This window comes from Loxodonta africana, chromosome 9 (assembly GCF_030014295.1).
Source record: "Loxodonta africana isolate mLoxAfr1 chromosome 9, mLoxAfr1.hap2, whole genome shotgun sequence".
NCBI lineage: Eukaryota > Metazoa > Chordata > Mammalia > Proboscidea > Elephantidae > Loxodonta > Loxodonta africana.
Window position 1 is genome coordinate 72,045,616 of NC_087350.1, and position 16,651 is coordinate 72,062,266.

Genomic DNA, 16,651 nt, shown 5'->3' on the forward strand with positions numbered 1-16,651 from the left:
GTAGTGAGATTTTAACACTGTCATATGTGGTGGAGATCGGGGAGACTCAATCAGTCCCTAAAATCACACTGAGAATAGTAATACCTCCTCCAGGAGCCTTTTTTTTACTTTTCGTGGGTCAGAGAGAGTCCTCTTAACTCTTTGCTAGCCCTGGAATTTTAAAAGTTTGGCGTGGGAAAAACTTTATAGTTCATGGCTGGCACCTGAAATGACATTAACGATTCAGCTAATAATACCTCCCTGTTTACAGTGCGATTCATCCAAGGAGCTCAAAGGTTTCCACTAAACTGATCTTCAAAATACCCCTGTGAGGCAGGAAGAACATGCAAATTCTCCCTGTTTTATAGATGAAGAAGCAGAGGCAGGAAGACTTTAACTAAGTTGTGGATCATATGGTTCAGTCAAATTTGGTCCCAGAGCCTAGTGTCTCCACCAGGGTTTAACCTACGCAAGAGGGGCCGCTGCTCTGAACCCTGGGTTTAGAAGGTCTGGCTCTGGCCCTCCTCAAGCTGCACCTCTTTCTCAGCGTGAAGACCGTGGGGCTAAGGGGCCATGTGCAGGACACCAGGTCAAAACTGTGAAGTAGTCACAAGTTGTCCCTGATTTCTAAATAGCCAGGAAGCTATTAGAAAAAGGGGGCCAATCACTAAATGTAATTGCTCCACGAACATCACATTTTTCCAGAGCCTGAACACACTAGATGCTTCTGGAGCATTAGCACATGGTAAGTAGCTTTTATTACTTAAAACAAGAAGCAGAGAGCACACCAGAACAAATTCAGATCCATTCGTGAGCATCCCTCAACTCGAGAAGCCTGCCCAGACGGGGATGACAACTTTTCCCTGAGCATCCCACTCTGTGCCATGGGTGAGGGACCTAAAAAAGGGGGAGCGGGGCCTACTGTATGCTGATTACCCTGACCAGATAGGCATATATGTTTAAGTGTTGCCTGGCAGTTTTTGAAAAATAAAAGGTAACTTAATTGCTTAGGCTATTTTAAAACACCAGAGACAAAAGGCCAAACTTAGTTCTTTGTTCCATACCATGACACCTGGACTTGCCTCCTCCTTTCTTACCTTGTTCAGTGTACCTGAGGCCTCAGAATTCCTTGCTCTAAAGTCCCCAGTGCACTTCTAGGGCTAGAATAGGCCTACTCTCTGGGTCTGTCCTGAATGTTGACAGAACCACTGAGATGTGTAGCTGTGGGGTTCTGCTGTAGCACAGAGGAACCTATAGACCGTAATATAGAGAGGGCTGGTGCGGGTTGGGTGTCCTCATGCTTGATTTAACGATGGAGCTGGGGATGGGAAGAGAAGGGGTCAGTGGTGCGGGGGCTGGCTTCCCAACTCCACCATACTCTTGCCCCAGCTCAGGTCAAACTGTGAGGAGTCTAAATGTGAGCCTGTCTTCAAGGTTGTACAAAGGTGTCTTTGTCAAGGTAGGAAGACATTTTAGAGTTTGTTGGCTTGATTTATGACTTAAATATTTAGATATATGGTCTGTGGGCTTCCATTTGTATTCTTGCCTCTGCCCCTCAAATGTTTTAGGCCTTCTTCCTTCTCGCTGTCAAAGCCAAAGGAAGAAGTGGGGTAACTGGAATCAATATATAATTTTATAGGACCTGTGATTTTCTAGCTGCATTTTGCAAATCCGTACAAGCCAAAATACAAGTCCTACGTATTTATCTGGAAACCCTGGTGGTGTAGTGGTTAAGAGCTACAACTGCTATCCAAAAGGTCAGCAGTTTGAATCCACCAGGCGCTCCTTGGAAACTCTATGGGACAGTTCTACTCTGTCCTATGGGGTTGCTATGAGTCGGAATGGACTCGACGGCAACAGGTTCTTTTTTGTTTTGTTTTGTTTTATGTATTTATCTGGAGCCCTGGTGGTGTAGTGGTTAAGAGCTGGGCTGCTAACCGAAAGGTTGGCAGTTCAAATCCACCAGCCGCTCCTTGAAAACCCTATGGGGCAGTTCTACTCTGTCCTATAGGGTCGTTATGTGTCCAGTTGCCTCCAGGGCACCTAACAACAACAAAACCAAAAACCAAACCCATTGCCCTCAAGTCCATTCCGACTCACTGAGACCCAACAGGACAGGGCAGAACTGCCCCACAGAGTTTCCAAGGAGTGCTTGGAGGATTCAAACTGCTGACCCTTTGGTTAGCAGCCAGAGCACTTAACCACCACGCCACCAGGGTTTCCTAACAACAACAACACCAACAATAATGTATTTATTATAGAGGCGTTGATCAAGGCCATGAAATAAAAAGGGGACTGGTCCACACTGTTGCGTTTTTTGCTACTCACCCCCCATCTCTCCAAATACACCAAGAAAAGGAGCAAGTGGTTTTTCATTGGCTTTCGCTAGACATCTGGATGTCAAGGCTGGGAATCTCAAAGGCAGTACAGTACGTTACTATTGAACACCTACATCAAAGTCTTAAGTGGAAAACAAAAACAACCTGCTATCCTGGGGACTATCTGAAAGACTAAAGTGTTGGCATCCTGAGGGGTTTCTGCCTCAAGCTCTCTCTCCCAGAATTCCTAAGACTGAGTAAACTAACAAAGGAAAAAAAAAACTTCCAGAAAGCACAAATTTAGAGGAAGCGATTTCCACTAGTGCTGCCCTGAATGTGGACGAGAGTCTCGGGTGCAGCCCCAAGTCCGGTTTTTCCCTCTCGTCCTCGGCTAGCAGCCCCTACCGCCTGCCCCCCGCCCCCGGCCCTGCCGGGACGTCGCCCGTTTAAGGGGCGGGCCCCGGCTCCACGTGCTTTCTGCTGAGTGACTGAACTACATAAACAGAGGCCTGGGAGGGGGGCGGAGGAAGAGGGAGAGAGAACAGGCTTTGACCGATAGTAACCCCTTGCTCAGCTCAGCCGAATCTATAAAAGGAACTAGTCGCGGCAAAAAACCTGTAATTCCGAGGGAGAGTGAGTGGGGCCGGGACCAGCCGAGCCGAGCAGACACCTCCCTCCCCGGCAGCGTGTGAGGAGAGCAGGGGCGCCGCAGGACCAGCGCCGCCAGAGCCAGTTTCTTGGGCGCTTCGCTCTTTTCTTCTTCTTCGCCCCCTCCCCCCCTTCTCAGGAAGGGCTTATCAAGGGGTGGGAGAAAGAGACGCAGGCACAAAAGTGGAAAACAGGTAAGAGCCTCTGCGTGGACTTGGGAGTTACTGTTTTTGTTTTGTGTAGGGGCCGAGGAGGCTTTGGGAAGAGCTCGGTTTCGGCAATTTTGGCCCGGACCCTCGCAATCCCCGCTCGTGCAATGAAAAGGTAGTGGGGGCGGTGCAAATGGGGAGGAGACGTCCTAGGACGAGCTCTGGAGACCCTGGGACGCGACGCTGCTGCTCTCGGGGCCTGTTCGGCCGTGGAGTTCCGTGGGGTTCGAGGAGCATCACCGGGCATGGAGACCTGGGGAGCAGTTTCTCGCGCGCAGTGGGGTCGGTGGCTCTTGGGGGTGCTGGGGCGCAGCTGCCACGGGGGAGAGTGGCAGTCTGGCACGAAGCGCTTCCCTTTGTTCAGGAGCGCCTGAGCCGGCTGGAAACATCTCTGACTGCGGGTCGGCCCGCGCCCACCGGGACAAATGCCAGCTCCTGGGCCCCCTCCGTCCTTGCGAAACTGGTCTGAGTTGGCTGCTGACCTGGGGATCGGCCCCGTGCGCCCCCGGACTGGAGCGGTGCGCCCTTGTTACCTAAGGACTCGGATAAGATGTGTCCCAAACGGGGTCCCTTGTGCGATTGCTTGCTTGAGGAAACCGGGGCTTTGTTTTGACCTGGGATCCTGCCTACAGTGCCCGGGCGTGCACGGAGCTGGTGTCCCCAGCGCACCGAGGGCATGGGTTTTGCTCATTTTAAAAACAGAAGACTTACAGCGAAAGAAACCTGCGGAGACTCAGAGCTGGGGTGCCCCACTCCCCAATCTTCCTGCCCTTTCTTGCTTGTCTCTTGGGGCAACCTCAGGTCAGGCACGGGTGGGGAAGCTGGGGCGAGACTGTGCAGCGGAATGACCGGGAGTAACCCCGGCGGGCGGTGTAGATCTCTGAGCTCCGCCGCGGGGTTGGGCTCCGCGGAAGAGGGGGAGCTACGGCGCGGGCCACCGGCGGCCCCGGGAACTGGCCCGCAGCGCCTCCTGGCCGGGCGGATAGGGAATGGCCCCGGGACTCTGCGAGGCTTCGCTGCCCCAAGTTCCCACTAGAAGAGTGGTTACAGACTGGAAGAAATCCTGGGAGTTCAGGCGAAAGCCGGTCTGATTGTTAACGTGTTTCTCGACTTCCAGACTGTTGCTAAATCAGAGAAGGTTCTTGGGGCGTAGACCGGTGCCAGCGTTGTGAAGTTGTGTAGATGCCTATTTTTTCAACAGTTATCAGAAGGAATGAAATAAACACGATTAAAAATAAATAAATAAAGCAAGCGTCTGACACAGTAAGAGTAATGGGCCATTCATTGTCTTTTCGTCATTGATGCCATCAGCTTTCAGAACCCAATAAGACTTTTTCAGCACATCTCACAAAGTGAGTGGGTGGTATATACATTCATGTAATAGATGACAAATTTGATATTTTTGAAAGCCTCCTTGGTGAAGAAAATGAGCAAGTCGCTTTCCTTCTATGTCTTATTCTTTCCTCTACTGCCCTCCCCCCCCACCCCACACTTCCCCTAAGTGTATATATTTCAAGATTTAAGTTTCATCCGGTTTCCCAAGTGCTGCCATAAAGCCATTAAAATAACTCATGATAGGGATTTTTTTTGAAAACATTGGATACACAGAGCAAATCAGTATCTATTTGAGAACAAGCAGTAGAGTCCAAGGGACCAGGGAAAAAGGAGAGGAGGTTGCCAGCTTCAGTGTTGACCACAGTCCATGTAAGGGACAAGAATTGCTGTTATAGTCAGAGTAGTTCACCAGTTAACCTCTCAGTTTCTTAATCTGCAAAATGAGGACAATAAATGGGCATGTTGTGGGGTTTAAATAAGTTATAATTGAAAAGCATTTACAACAGTGCTTGGGACATCATGCTATATAGGTGTATATGTAGGTATGTATGTACACTTACGTATGCATTTGTACACTTGTATATGCATGTATGTGCACACTTACATACATGCATATATGGACCAGGTTTGTGTGCCTGAATGACATCTGACTGTGACCGGATGACTGTGAGTCTCATCTCCAGATGAACATTAGAAATCTCAAAGTTTTTTAAGTGTCTCAATTTACTTCTAAGTGCAGGTCTGTAATGGGTCCTGGACACATTTTGACTTAAAGCATATTTATAGTTTGTGTGAAAAAAAATGCGTTAATCTAGGGTAGGAAAAGGGTGATTAAGGCTTGGTTGTTATTGTACCTCTGCTCAAGGAAGTCTCAATGGAAACATTATTAAAAATGAATGAAATGAAATGAAGCTCAGCTACTCAGCTTTTTTAAATTACGTTTTGAAGTACTTACCTTATATGGAGAGGAGTTGAAATATTTTTCCATTTAACTTCTTTTTTTTTTTAGGGATCCATCTACCTGTAAACCAGATTGTTTTTGCTATCTTCATAGTAACAGCAAATTGTTAACATCTTTGCCATTTCAGTGTAACTCCTAAAATAATGAAATGGACATTACTTTAGACTTCTTAATTATGATCGTTTTGGTTATCTAGAAAATACCAACGGGCAGGTGGTTTTTGCATTTCTAAAATACTCTTAAATCCAAATCCATTTTTATTTACCACCTAGGTATTAAGGAAATAATGCAGGTATAATGCTTCTGATGGTTAGTTACACAAGCATCAATTTTAAAAGGCACTTTCTGGAAACTCATTTTATTTAACAATGCTGGGAGAAGTCCTAAGCTAAAAACTGAGACCATCTTCATCTCTGCGTGTGGAAATAAACATAGTGCCAAAGTTACTGGGATTTTATTTGTTTAGCTTATATAACTATATATATGCTACGTATATAGCATTATATAAGTGTACGTACATATGTATGTGTATACTTATATAGCATGATGTGCCAAGCACTGTTCTAAATGCTTTTCAAATATAATTTAATCCTCACAACAAGCCCATTGGTTATCCCCATTTTGCAGATTAAGAATTTGAGGTTAACTAACTTGGCCCTGGCCACACACCTCACAAGTGGCAAAGCTAAGAGTTGAACTCGGGCATATAGGCTTCAGAGTCTTTTTACTGCATGCAGTGAAGTGGTGGAATTTCAGCCAAGTGCAGGGAGCTTTCTGAGGATGATTGCTGTGTTCTGTACGTTTATCTGCTATAGGCCTTACCAGAATCTACAGTCCGTATCTTATTTCCCTTATCCTGTGAACGGGCCGGCCAAATTCTCTTCAGCTTTTTGAGACCTTGATTGCACGGGGATTGCAGCACTGTGGAAAGAACAGATAATAAAATTTACTCAACTCTAATTTCTTTACTTGGTTTAAAATGAAAACCTTACTGTTGTTTCAGTCAAATAATTGTTGGTAGGTCTGTGATCTCATCATGTTTTCCTGTGTGATATATAGAAGATGAAATGACAGGGTGTTTGCCTGTAAAAGTAGAAGGAACAAAATAAAAAGGGGGGGGGGCTATTAGTTTAGCTGTTAATCCTAACTTTTGTGAATTTTTGTTTAATTGGTGATAGTACAATACAGTTTCCACTTGTCTTGTCACTAATAATGTTATGGACCTTTTGAAATAAGCTCTTTCTTTGTTACTGCCTTAACTGTTTAGAAATCGAGTTTAGCTTTTTCTTAAGGTTTCTCTCTCTACAAGTAAATAGTCCAGTTTCAAAGCTGACTTTATAAAAGTGAAGTAGACTGGGAAGCTGCTTTTCTTATTAATTGGTATAGCAAATTAGAAATAAGCTCATAGAAAACATTTCTTGGTTAAAAACAATTACATTTTATTGTATGTTGCTGGTTGTTCTAAGCATTGTATGTATGCGGTGGTTACTATTATTACTTTCATTTTACAGATGGGGAAACTGAGGTACAGATAGGTTCAATAACCTGGTCACAGAATTTGTAAGCATGGAGCTGAAGTTACATCCCAGGCAGTTCGGTTTCCCTGAGATTACCAATCCCAGGGCGAAGGCTTGCCAAAAAACCAAACTTTTAACAAATGAAATGCAGCAAATGGCAAAAATGGGTGTTTTTACCTGAATATAGCTCCCTGGTTAGGTACCAGCATTGATGTTATTAATGAGATCCACTTTAGAAATACGTGAAAGCAGAGAATGAAATTCTTGTGTGTGAGATTGCTTTCACATGGCCCCCTCAGCTGCTTTGCATTCCGTGAGACCCTAAACTGTGTTAGAGGAAAGAGTATTTACTCTAACGACGGAGGAGCGTCACACTTAGTTCCTGAAACAAAATACTGAAATTCTACCTCTTCCGTTTGGAAGAATTCCAGCAATTGCTAACATCCTTTGAGAACCCAACTTCAACAACATGCTCCTCACAACGCTCTCCTCGATGCACTCCTCCTCCCCATCACCAAGATGAAAGTAATCATTCCCTGTATTTATTTATTTTTACTTCTGTAGGACTTGGGTTTTCACACTATTTGTGTCATGTATTTAATTTTTTTAGTTACGAAAATCAGTTGCCGTCTCATAACGACCCCATGTCTGTCAGTAGAAGTGTGCTTCATAGAATTTTCAGTGGCTAATTTTTTGGAAGTAGATTGCGAGGCCTTTCTTCTGAGGCACCTTTGGGGGTACTTAAGCTTCTGTCATTTTTTTTTAAATCTGTCTTTGTCTTGAGTATATGCCTCTTCAGAGGAAAGTCTTTAACATTCTCCCTAATCCTTCTGTTTTGTCTTCCTTAACATGGAAAGGTTCAGTAAGTGCTGCCTTAAACAAGTCAAACAAAGAGAGTGAGGACCTCATGTTTGCTGCCTTATTCTAAAAGACTGCTTAAGATGAGAGGGTGATCACAGAAGAGCATTATAAATAGAATTATGTGAGAAATAACTGGTTAAGGCTAGGTTTAAAAAAAAAAATTTTTTTATAGTGTACATTTATTTAGGCAGATTACTCTTTATTGAGGTGAAATTCACATTACATAAAATTAGCCATTTTAAAGTATACAATTCAGTGACATTGAGCAGATTACTTTTTGTAGAACAAATAATTCTACTTTTCTCCAGTTTCATTTCCCCATATGAGGCAGCTGTGATTTGAGGAAATACTATAGTCTGTAACAGTCCACATTCAAGTATTTTGATCTGTTTATTTTATTAATAAGAATGAGATTATTCACCAAGTTATTTAAAGGTTTAAAAACTTTAAAAACAAAACAAAACAACTTCATATGCATTAAATCTACTGTTATATACTTTTTGTGTGTGTGTGTGGGTTTGTTTAAAACGCTCTGCAATAATTTCTGTGCCAAATTCCAACTGCTAAGAGGCATTTGGAAGTCAAGGAATTTTATCTGGCTTATCTTGAAGTGTAGATGTTTTATGATAACTAGTATTTAGTAGGAGCCCTGGTGGTGCAGTGGTTAAGAGATCGGATTCTAACCGAAAAGTCTGCAGTTCGAGTCTACCAGCTGCTCCTTGGAAACCCTGCCCTGTCCTGTACAGTTGCTATGAGTCGGAATCTAGTTCTGTTATCTACCTAACCAAAACCAAACCCATTGTCATCGAGTTGATTCCGACTCATAGCAACCATGTAGGACAGAGTAGAACTGCCCCATAAGGTTTCTAAGGAGCACCTGGTGGATTCAAACTGCTGACCTTTTGGTTAGCAGCCATAGCTCTTAACCACTATGCCACCAGGGTTTCAGTTCTGTTACCTAGTTCTCCGTAAATAAGTAAATAGGATGTATTATTAGTATCAGGACATCTTGAAGTACATGGGTGGAAATATCAGTGAAATAGAGCACGTGTGTCAGAGTCAGATACACATAGAGGAGAATTCTGGTCCTGTCACTTAATAGATATCTGCAAGTTGTTGATTTTACTTCAGTTTCCTCATCTGTAAAATAGTTATTTGTGTGTATGTGTGTGTGTACACATGTGTACAAAAGGTAAAACATGTAATACAATGCTTGGCACATAGTTAATGCTATTTAGTTCATACTGGTGCTTCATTGATTGTAAAAGCTTTGGTTTTCTGTTTACCTCTTCCTTAAGTTGTTTTCTTCCCACGTTACTTGCATTGTTGTCCTTAGGTGTGGAAAACAGGATGGCAGTGATAATTATTGAATTAGGTTCCGCTCTTATACCGGATTACTAATTTATATTGCAATTCAAACTTGGAACAACTAGGTTTTAGTTCCACTGTTTATATATATCAACTGTTATACAGTGAAACTGTGAGAGCGGGAACGTGACAGACTGCCTTGTTTTTCTGGGTCTCACAGATTTTCTGCCTTTGACAGGATGCAGTCTTACGACTTTTCTGTTGCTCGCTCTAGTGGAAAATATTTGCGTTTTCCTTCTTTGACAGGTGTCCACCTTATATAGGTTCCAACTCTTGCAGGTTTTACTGTATATATAAAATATCAGTGCTTATCATTTTTTGGAAGGGGTTTACTGACTCCCTTAAAGATACGGTGAAAGCCATAGGTTCTCGTCTCAGAAAAAAACAGAAGTGGACATATACAGTCCAAATTTTGTATATAATTACAGGGTGTTCATGTACCCCTCAAAACCCACTAGGTAGTCAGGCAAACTAAGACAGTTCATTTTACTTCTCTGAGATTGAGGTTCTTGGTCTCTAAATCAAAGAAGCTGGGCCACATGACTTATGAGGGCCCTTCGAGCTTTTGTATCCTCTAACTCGTGGTCTATATTTAGAAGAAAGGATAGTCATTACCTATTCATTGATCAGAGCTGGCCAGAGGTATGTTCTAAGGGATGTGCTCAGCATGAGTGTAACAGATCATGTGGGTTTTGAGAGGTGGAGAGGAGGAAGGCAGAGAAGAGAAGGCTGTTAAAGTTGTTTTTATCCAGCTAGGTGGATGAAAACTTGAATCACAAGGATATTCTTGTCTGAAATGCAAAGGAAGGAGGAATTGGTTCAATTCAGTGAATTTCAGTAGAGCAAACACGGTAGAGTTAGCCATAGTGAGATACTGTTCTTGTCGCCGACTCACCGTTTGGGAAATCTCTCTGAAGTATGATGTTCATTTGGATTCTCCATCCTGGATATCTCCATGGTGGATATAGGTTTTGCTCCTTATATGGATACATATACATAAATCGATATGTGGTAGAAAGAAATGCTAACAGACTCATGAGACTCATTCATTCTTCAAGAAAACAGCAAGAGTGCCCTCATCCTAGGATGAGAATTGGACTCTACCTTATAAGGATTCCTCTAAATATCTTGGGGACTCTCATTGGGTTGGGTGGACAAGACAGGAAGCTTTCTAAATCATTGTCCTGAATCTGAATTGGTTATTTTAGAGATCATAATAGATTAGGACTAGGAAAAAAGAAAGAAAGAAAGGAGAAAAAGGAGCAAGAGGCTTTTTGGGAGAAGGGGCAAGGAACAGCTAAATTGTTTGGGTTTCATATCCCTGTTCACTCTTGCTTTGAAAAATTCCTGTAGGATGCCAGATTGGGAATAATTGACTTTGCCAAGAGTCAAACCAAGCTTGTTTTCTTCAAGAAGCAAGTCCCTGAGAGATGGCAGATGGGAATTGATTAGATCTGGTATTTAGATAATCCAAGGTTGATATAAAGGCATCATTGATGAAAGTATCAGCTTTCATTGAAAAGGCAGAGAGAAAGTGGAGGCCCAAAGTAATGAGTTTAAACATGGCTGCAGGCCCTTCTTCAGTCCCAGATGCAGTCTTGCTAATGAAAGATTGACAGTTCGAGCCCTTGTAGCCGCTCCATGGGAGAAAGACCTGACGATCCATAAACATTACAGCCAAGAAAACTCTATGGGGAAGTTCTGTTTTGTCACATGGGGTTGCCATGAGTTGGAATTCACTCAGCAGCACAACAACAACCAATTTACCCCTTATTTGCAATGTGTGAGGAAGTTGAAACATAATTTTGATGTTGAGGTCTAATGTTATGATTTCTCACCGTTTTAGATATGTATTTTCTGTCATATTGAAACTAACGTTCCAGGAGGCCACATTAGCAATTATTTAGTTCATATGAGCAATTCCAAGGTTACCTGAAACTCCAGGTGGTTTTCTTAGACTCAGAATTCTAGAACTCCTAAAGGCAGAAGGTCATGAATGTACTCCAGCCTCTTCGTCATAAAGACTCCTTACCCGAAAATTAAAATCTTGGTCTGCCTGCCTGCTTAAGGACATTTAAACCTTCTTTTCTGGACTAGAATTTAGTATAATCTTTGTAATGTCTTTTTAGGAGAGAAAAAAGAAATCACGTTTATGAAAGTCTTGGTCAGCTTAATATGAACACTGAATTCTTGAGTATTGGGCTGGCCTAATTTATTTCTCTGTTGGTATGATTTTAATCGCAGGGTTCTTTCTCAAAAATTGCTCTTTGGTTGTAAGTTTGAATTGGAAGGAAATCTCCACAGAAATCCTGAATGGTGAGGATTTCTTAGGGACTGTTTCCTTATGCAAAAGTGTAAAATGCTGATGCTGAATTTGGCTAGTGAAAATTAATTGTGACTCAAGGCAGGGGTTTTTTACTTAATGATCGTGTTAATCATAGTAAGGACCTTGAGTTCAACATAAAGAAAGCCTTTGGTCAGTAGTCAGTCCTGTTGCAGGAATTGTAAAGGTAGTGGAATGAGGGCCATTTTCCAGTTTGCAACTCCAGCCACATTTCACTTGATCACAGCATGGCTCTGTCCTCTGCTGTGCAGATGCAGGGTTGCCTGACACTTGATGGCCTCCATTAAGGAGGGTGGATGAGCCCCTGGAGTCTGCAAGGACGAGCAAGGCATTCTCGTAATGAGGCAGAGCTTCCTTTGGGGACCTGGAACTCACCTGATACAGACACTTTGCTCATTGTCACTTGGGGGATTCTATTGTGTGAGCTATCAAATGCTATCATAAAACCACAGTTGGAAAACAGGCTTGCAGGAGTTCCGCTCTAGTTTCGTTCCATCTTTCCTTAAGCACTTTTTTCTGTGGCACACGAAATGTTTGTTTTGTGAAAATCTTAAGGCTGGAAGAACTTTCTGAAAGGAAAACTGAAAGTCTTGATAGTATTTGAATAACACAGACCTGTTTCCTTTGGGAAGATCCTCCCAGACCTCAAATAATAGAATTCACTTTGCCAGTGTTTAAAAAAAAAAAAAAAGAAGGCTAACACCCTTAAGGTTTTGTTTTTCAGAATCACAAGTATGTGGATTGAAACTAGCAATTTTATTCCTCCTTCTTTTCTGAAGTTATCGAGACAGTGAGCAAAGTGGTTTGTTTGGTTATTGCAGAGAAGTTCAGTTATAAGGTTGTGAGGGCCTCTGCGTCTGCCCTGGAACCCTGATTAGCTGCCCTTGCTGGGCTGCGGAAGCAGAGTTGCCTCTGACACACAGCACATGCCTGCACTGCCTCGAGAGCTGGCTGGTGAAAGAGGACATTCTGGAAATGGCTGCCGGTTTTGGACACATACTCTGTGAGCTAGAACTGATCAAGAACCTGGAGACTGGCTAACATGGTTTGGCAAAAGTAAGGGGAATAATTGCTGAGGTGGAAAAATTGTATCCAGGTGCTGATATGTTTCACTGAGTGAGTTCTTGAATTTGAGCCTGTGGGTTTAGGGTTCGAGGCTCCTGACCAATGCTGACAGTCTTGTATTTGGGTTGGCCCCTTAGGGGAGATGTCCGTGTTCGCTGGCATGTTTACAGGGGTTCCACAACCTCAGCCTGGCAAATGACAGATTCACCTTTCCTCACATGAAGTCAATGAAAATGAAGTTCTTCCCAACAAATTAGAAAGACTTTGAGGAAAATCAAATTAAATCCACATCCACTTGAACTTATGTTTCTTCTGAACACAGCTGGAAATTTTGTCATGGTTTGGGGCCACCTGAACATTTATTTTCAATTAAATTTCTCATTTTTCACAGTAATGAACCTGCTTTAACTATCTTTTCTCATCCTTGAAGTTTTACTTCAGAGGCTGTCATTCCACAGATGTTTATGGAGCATCGAGTCATCCCAGATACTTGGCTGAGTGTGGTGGAGAACAAGAATATGTTGAGACATAGTAGCTTGCCTCACGTAGCTTTCAATTAAGAAGGGACCATCTGATAAGTTGGTACACTGGAGAGGAATGTAAGTAGACCTGAAAAGATAGAGGAATTATAAGGCCCAGATTTTGAATAGGTAGTTGATGTAGAGGCTGGAGGAAATGGAGTGGAGAGGGAAACCAAGCCAGGTACTGAAGACTTGGAGGTGGCAGTGTGCTGTGGAAGATAGGAGCTAACCCAGATGTGTGGAGACAATGGTATATATAAGTGAGTGGTGTGGGCCCCTAAAAGGGGGAGGGTTATGGTAAAACAGTGGCCAGAGGTGCATCAGGTACCAGGGTGACCCCTTCACCTTTCCCAATGAGATTGGCATCGGAGATAGCTACAGTTTGCTCTGTAAAGGCCTTTGGGGAAAATAGCATCTTGTGTGGACAGAGAAGAGAAGTGCGTCCTTTAATTAACTGCCCACTCTTTGCTGCCCCCTTGGTGAATGCTTTACGCTGTGAAGTAGGCAGCGCTAATCGTTATAATAGCACCGTTTACTGGATGCTTACTTTCTTTCAGGAATGGATAAATGTTCTATTTTTTTTTTATATACATTATCAGCTTTACTTTGTGGAAAGGGTACAGGGGCTCAGAATTCCTAGACTTCCAGAACTGGTAAGATGCAAAGTCAGGATTTAGACCCCAAAACCTCCCTTGTTCCTGCTGGGCCAATTAATTCAAGACAATAAAAGGGTTTAGAATTTGCTGGAGTCTGTTGCATAGTAGAATAGACCCAAAGGGAAGGGAAAGGCAGTGAAGGAATTTGGATTTGTCTGTCCCCCAGAATCCTTTGACTGCTTTTATAAATATAATTTCTTGAGGCTAGAAGAAGGCTGAACGTCCAGAGGTGTTGACCCTTTAGAGATATAAGCCAAACCAAATGGTTTTTGTTGATATAGTCACTAAGCTATTTCTCCTCAAAGTCTCTTGAAAAATCCTCCCACAATTGCAGGGAACATTACCCAACCAAGTTTTTCTGCAAATAAAGAATTGCTCATGGAGGCTTGGTTGCTTACGTTTCTGTAGCTCTGGGTGTTTGTGAATTAAATAGTCTCTTCCCTGCAGGCCCCTTCTATTCTAGCCTTATGTTTGTGGCTGAGAAAATTTGATTTTTTTTCCTATGACATGTAATGTTGACAGGTTGATTTCTAGAGGAAAGGTTCTTTCTCCTGTGGTCTGCGTACCCCTTGACCAGGGAAATAGCAAATACTGTAGCTGTATTGTTTGCTGAAGACTGCCTTTGAAGGTTGCTCTGTGTTTGTTTAGTGAAAATATCTCTGACATTTTGTTAGAATTTCTCCATAGTTCTACCAACTGTGGAACAAGAACTTGGGCACACAGGACAGGTCTGCTTTCAGGAACCCTGGCTGGTGACAGTTTTCAAAGTCCTGAGACTGTTTTAGCTGGTAGCAACAGGAATGTGGAGGGTGATGAACTGAATCTTTGATTGCCCCAGTATCAGTGGCATGATAGAAATAGATTAAAACCTTTAGAGTCTCCTTTAAAATGGAAACTGTTGACAGCCTGAGGAATTATGCTTCTAAAAGGCTTATTACACATTTATAACGCCTTCATGGAACCCTTCTAACTTTCACTTTTTATGTATTCATTTCATAGCCTTCATTTTGAAAATTAGTTATTAACAAATATATTTGTCCAGGACGTTGAATATGGGTGAAAGAAGGGTACGCAGTTATCTGTAATCCCATTGTTGTTAATAATCAAATAAGTATGAAGCAATTGATACTTAAAAATTTCCCCCCTTAGTTCCAGATTATTGAAATTGATAAAATGCATTGTGGGCACTGTGATAGTAGAGCCTCTTTTAGAAAGATAGAATGGCTTTTATCCAGAACTTTTACCTTAGAGACTTTCTTATCCTTTTTTGTCTTCTCAGATATGAATATTAAAATGTCACACAATTTCAGAGGTGGCTAAATGGCATCCATTCTAGGTCTAGAAACCTCAAGCCCATCTCTCTCCTGAGCACCTCTCCAATTAAGGGCAATTTCACTGGAATTGTGGGTCTAAGAGATGATTGGGGAGTACAAGGGGAATAATTTGAGGGACATTGGCAAGGGCATCCTTAAGCATAGAAATCACAGTAGCACCTAGAGGCCAGAAAAGTTAAATTAGGCAATCAGAGCAGCTTCAGGCTTAATAAAGCTGATAGGCCAGCCTGGGAGACATTAGAGGATGACTCAGTTCCCCTCCCCACCACAACATCAGCTATGTCCTGTCTTCAGTCCTGGGTACAGTGAGCCTTTGACCTTCAGTAACCCTGGTAGGCTTTTCACTGAACGTGGCTACCGGTCTAGAGCGGTACGCTCAGAGAAGCTATCAGAGGACAGACCTTTTCCAGGGCAAGCATGCTGTGTTGGGCTTACAAGTGTCATATCCTGATTTATAGGACCCTGTACATCTCTCTGGAGAGGAGACACATAACACATATAACATCTGTGATGCTTGCTTTTACGTCAGCATCTCATGAATAGGCAATCAGTCGAGCTGTAAAACCAACAACATTTTCAATTTATATGTGATATAGTAAAATCCTTAAATCTGCCTCATGCTTTGTAGGTTACTGGGTAGCTATTTATTGAGGTAAGACAACTAGAAACAATTTCAGGAGAGATACTGATAGCTGTTATCAGAAATTTCAACTTCCACCTTCTGGTAATTATATAGAAGCTTATCTAACACAGACATATGTATATATATATATATAAAATATAGAGAAATAGCTGTCATAAAACCACTATTTTTGAAGGCTGAAAATCAGTTGCTGACTGCATATACTGGGTATGTGAATTATTTGGATGGAACTTGTAAGACAAATGTGTTCCCAAGAACAAACAGAATCATAGGGGAAATAGTGTAGTGGGAAGCGGCAGATGACAATTGTTGAACAAGTTATCTCTTGAGAAACCTGGAGGCCAGCTTTAAGTCTAGGGGCGACTCTAGGTAAGCCACTTCCTGTTTTGGGGCCTCAGCTTCTCCATCTGTAAGATTGGGACAGAAGTGTGGTGGGAGTGGATCTCCAAGACACCATCAAACTCTTATTTGCTAATATTAATAAATCAAGTATGGCCTTGTGAAAGGGTCTCTTCTGCCCAGAGAGGCCAACTTTGTTGCCCTAGTGAAAAATGCCATTTGTGAGGTCCCTGCTTAGGAACTTTCCTCTTCTGAACCATGCCGTGGCTAAGGGGTGGACTCCCATCCTTAGATGGGAGCCCAGCACTAAAGCTAGAGGATGCTCGGCCTCACATGTTCTTGTAGGAAAAAGACCAACCAACCTTTTTGCAACTGCAGAAACTTAACAGTTTGTGGTAGCAGTGCAAACACGTCCTTTTTTTTTTTTTTCTCACTATGTTCCCGTAGACAGATTTAATGCTTTGAAAGGGTAGAAGGCAGTCACGGAAATTATTCCTGTTTTACTTTTGGCTGTGCCGAGTGGGAAAAAAATCCTACCTTGCCTTTTTAGCAT

General features: G+C 42.7%; 1 protein-coding gene across 2 annotated transcripts in view; it reads left to right on the forward strand.

Annotated features, from left to right (window-relative positions):
* Positions 1–2,857: 2,857 nt before the first annotated feature.
* ABCA1 (ATP binding cassette subfamily A member 1) overlaps positions 2,858–16,651 on the forward strand; it is a 140,234-nt gene continuing 126,440 nt past the window's right edge. Inside the window, exon 1 of one of the 2 annotated variants that reach the window (XM_023545081.2) lies at positions 2,858–3,139. The gene's annotated coding sequence lies outside the window, so the exon portion shown is untranslated. The remainder of the gene's footprint in view (positions 3,140–16,651) is intronic. The other variant, XM_003407821.4, reaches the window with a different exon arrangement.